General features: G+C 36.0%; 1 non-coding gene across 1 annotated transcript; it reads left to right on the top strand.

The window, feature by feature from the left end:
• Positions 1 to 2,599: 2,599 nt before the first annotated feature.
• On the top strand, positions 2,600 to 2,730 carry LOC122232368. The gene has a single exon (XR_006209741.1). It is a non-coding gene; the product is annotated as a small nucleolar RNA SNORA18 (small nucleolar RNA).
• The last annotated feature ends 1,729 nt before the right edge of the window (positions 2,731 to 4,459 follow it).

Here is a 4,459-nt window from a genome sequence, read left to right as displayed (position 1 = left end):
CCCAAACTTGAAACATCCACTCTTGCAGCTAACTCTGTTCAGGCCCCAGAGGAACACTTTCCCACATCTCTTGCCCTGTGTCCTCAAAACAAAAGGTCAGCAATGTATCCAAATGCTGTAAAGTTTTGAGTGAAACTTTACTGCTGCTGACTTTGTAAATAGACACAAATTTGGAGTGTGGCAAGGATTTGACTAGATGAAGTATTTAGGTAAAAGAAAAGACAAATTTATTTGATAAGTTCTTCCTCTCAGATATCAAAAAACGTTTGCATAATGAAGTGCAAAATTATTTCCCAGTTGTGTGAAACGTCTCTTTTCTTGCATCACCTCAAATTCAAAAATATGCTTCTGAAACTATTCATGAACACAGTTGCATGGGGTAGCTGAGGAAGATTTTGCACTAGTAAGAAATCCATATTACTCTTAAATTTGTATCTATATTTTTATATATAGTGGTGAAAAGCGTGAAACAGAGTGATTCTGAGTCTTTATACTGGTGACTAGATGACCTTTCAAGCCAAATCTACAAATGGTTTCATTTTAATAATAATATTTGATAGATTTAATTAATTTTTCAAAAAAATAAATAGATTTCAGCTTTATTTAAATGATTTAAAATATTGACATTAATTACTATAATTAACCTTACACCTTTTAATTTTAGTAAATAATTTTGAATATTTCAGGATAAAAACAGCATTTTTGCGAACAAAAATTTAAGTGTTTTGTTCTTTTTATTTATATTAATTAAATTTTTTAATGAAAGTTTACTCAAATATTATATACTTTCAATATAATTACCTTTTAATACTTTAGATTATTGCTATCAATAGAACATAATGATGTGAAAATCTAGATTATTATGACATGATGATTAATTTTGTTAAAGTTAAGACAAGAAAAACTTATGGAGTGAATACATAATAATTCATAATTTATCCACATATTTACTTCTTATTCATCCAAACAGCCAAATATTCATAATAACAATTAAGTTGAATAATCTTTGATATTTTGACAATTTTTAGGCATTTAATCATAGATTTATACTTTTAGTCATTTTAACGGCCATAGATTTACATATATATATATATGTATATGTATGTATTTTTTTTTAATGTTTATTTTTGAGAGAGAAAGACAGAGTGTGAGCAGGGGAGAGGCAGAGAGAGAAGGAGACATAGAATCTAAAGCAGGCTCTAGGCTCTGAGCTGTCAGCACAGAGCCTGACGCGGGGCTGGAACCTATGAACCATGAGATCATGACCTAAGCTGAAGTAGGACACTCAACCACTGAGCCACCCAGGCACCCTGATTTACATATATTTTTAGATCTCACCATTTTATGGATTTATCAAGTAGATAACAGAAAAAAATATTTTATTTATTTTTATTTATTTTTTTTTCAATATATGAAGTTTATTGTCAAATTGGTTTCCATACAACACCCAGTGCTCATCCCAAAAGGTGCCCTCCTCAATACCCATCACCCAACCTCCCCTCCCTCCCACCCCCCATCAATCCTCAGTTTGTTCTCAGTTTTTAAGAGTCTCGTATGCTTTGGCTCTCTTCCACTCTAACCTCTTTAGAAAAAAATATTTTAAAAACACTTTTTATCTTGATTTAAAACTTAAAAAAAATTAAATATGGTATGTGGACCCTCATTTGAATTCTTGCCCTGGTTCCTGCAAATGTTAGCAGAGGCTGACCTGTAAACTATGGACCTAACTTACGTTCTTTTTTTTTCTTTTTAAAAATTTTTTAATGTTTTATTTATTTTTGAGAGAGAGACCGAGTGTGAGAGGGAGACACAGAATCTGAAGCAGGATCCAGGTTCTGACCTGTCAGCACAGAGCCCGATGCGAGGCTTGAACCCAAGGCAGCAAGATCATGACCTGAACTGAAATTGGATGCTTAACTGACTGAGCCACCAGGCACATCACATTCTTAACACAACTGCTGTGACTCCTAGTGGGGAGCAGGTGAAACGGGGCCAAGCAAACATGGTAGCAAACTAGGCTATTGCAGTTCTCCTGGAAGAGTGGTGGAGATAGAATTGATGAGAATTAGTCTGAATCTGTTTTTTTTGAAGGTAGAGCCAAGATTTGCTTATGGATTGGTATAGAATGTAATAGAGAAGATGCAAAAATGACTCTAAGATTTTTGACCTGAGCAACTGGTAAGTGACAGGGCTATTTAATTCTTGCCTTTTAGGATTGTTGTGAGGATTATTTAACTGAAATAACATATGTAAAATCTCTAGTACAGTGCCTAGTACCTAGTAGTGGCTCAATAAATGGTAGTTGTGAGCATTTAATTACCTTATTTGCTCATCTCTAAAGCCATGCAAGATACTGATGTTATATTGTGTGTGTGTGTGTGTGTGTGTGTGTGTGTGTGTGTTTTTCCCCAGAAAAAGAAATTGGTCAAGAAATGGAATGAATTGGTCAAGGGCATATAGCTAATGAATTGAAAAAGCCAGCTTAGAATTAGACATTTCTCTATGAAAGGAGCATGCAGAAAGCCTTTGAGGGCAGCTATACCAGGACAGGAATTGGTGTTTGCCAAGTGTGGTTTGGGAACCTGGAATTTAAACTTTGGTTGAGGTCTATCCTGAGGGGGCTTTTTCTGTAGACCTACATCATTGGAAACGCCTCATAGAGGATATGTGTGGTTTCCTTTACTCACAGAACTATGTGTTAGATCTGTGGGAAAGAACTACAAGACATCTATCTGCTGACACTCTGAGAAAGATCTAATAGTCAGATTTTTACAATCTTAGGTATTGGCGTGTTCCAACAATCTGTATAGTTCTTGGGTGTGATAGTTCAGGGGTGAATATGATTTGAACTCATTCATGTTTACAGGGCGTCTGACATTAAAAATCGGGGAGATTCATCTACTCTGACCCTAAATATGGCCTTAAAGTAAAGGAATTGGATCCCAAAGATTACAGGTGGGGATTTTTTTTTTTAGATTCTTTCTGCCCCTCTTTATTTTTAAAGTGAGTAATTATATGCTTACTTTGTAGGTTTGTTGAAAAGATTTATATCTCTTTTTTTTCATCTTCAAAATTTTTTTTTAATTTTATTTTTAAGTTTTTAAAATTTACATCCAAATTAGTTAGCATATAGTGAAACAATGATTTCAGGAGTAGATCCCTTAATACCCCTTACCCATTTAGCCCATCCCCCCTCCCACAACCCCTCCAGTAACCCTCAGTTTGTTCTCCATATTTATGAGTCTCTTCTGTTTTGTCCCCCTCCCTGTTTTTGTATTATTTTTGTTTCCCTTCCCTTATGTTCATCTGTTTTGTCTCTTAAAGTCCTCATATGAGTGAAGTCATATGGTTTTTGTCTTTCTCTGACTGACTAATTTCACTTAGCAAAATATCCTCCAGTTCCATCCATGTAGTTGCAAATGGCAAGATTTCATTCTTTTTGATTGCTGAGTAGCACTCCATTTTATATATATATATATATATATACATATATATATATATATATATATATATATATATATATATACCACATTTTCTTTATCCATTCACCCATCGATGGACATTTGGGCTCTTTCCATACTTTGGCTATCGTTGATAGTGCTGCTATAAACATGGCGGTGCATGTGTCCCTTCGAAACAGCACACCTGTATCCCATGGATAAATGTCTAGTAGTGCAATTGCTAGGTTGTAGGGTAGTTCTATTTTTAGTTTTTTGAGGAACCTCCATACTGTTTTCCAGAGTGGCTGCACCAGCTTGCATTCCCACAGGTGGGGAATTTTGAAGTATGTCCATATTTAAGTGGTGATCAAAGAAGCCCAACCAAAAGAACTCTGGACTGATAGTGACAACTGGATTGAACACAAGTTCTTCTTTTCAAAAAATTGTTTGTGTGTTTATTTATTTTTGAGAAAGAGGCAGGGTGAAAGAGAGGCAGAGAGAGAGGGAGACAGGGAATCCCAAGCAGGCTCCATGATGTCTGCACAGAGCCCGATACAGGGCTTGAACTCACTAACTGGGATCATGACCTGAGCCAAAATCTACAGTTGGATGCTTAACCAACTGTGTCATCCAGGTTCCCTGAAGGTTCGTTTTAAAAGGACTGTCTTAGGGGCACCTGGGTGGCTCTGGCGGTTGGGTGTCTGACTTTGGCTCAGATCATGATCTCACCATTCGTGAGTTCAAGCCCGGTATCAGGCTTTGTGCTGACAGGTTGGAGCTTGGAGCCTGATTGGGATTCTGTGTCTCCCTCTCTCTCTGCCTCTCCCCTGCTCACGCTCTGTCTCTCTCTCCTTCAAAAATAAATAAACATTAAAAAAATAAAAGGGCTATTTTGAAGGTTATGATTCCGACTTTGGAGGAACTGTGGTGATTGGGAGTGGAAGGAATCACAGGTAAAATTTCTTAAATAAAAAATTTATAGTCTTAAAAAAAACAAACGTTAGTATCTGCAGATGTGT

Source organism: Panthera tigris, chromosome A1 (genome assembly GCF_018350195.1).
Source record: "Panthera tigris isolate Pti1 chromosome A1, P.tigris_Pti1_mat1.1, whole genome shotgun sequence".
Lineage (NCBI taxonomy): Eukaryota > Metazoa > Chordata > Mammalia > Carnivora > Felidae > Panthera > Panthera tigris.
Note: the sequence above shows the minus strand (reverse complement) of the source record. Positions and strands in the feature narration are given on the sequence as shown.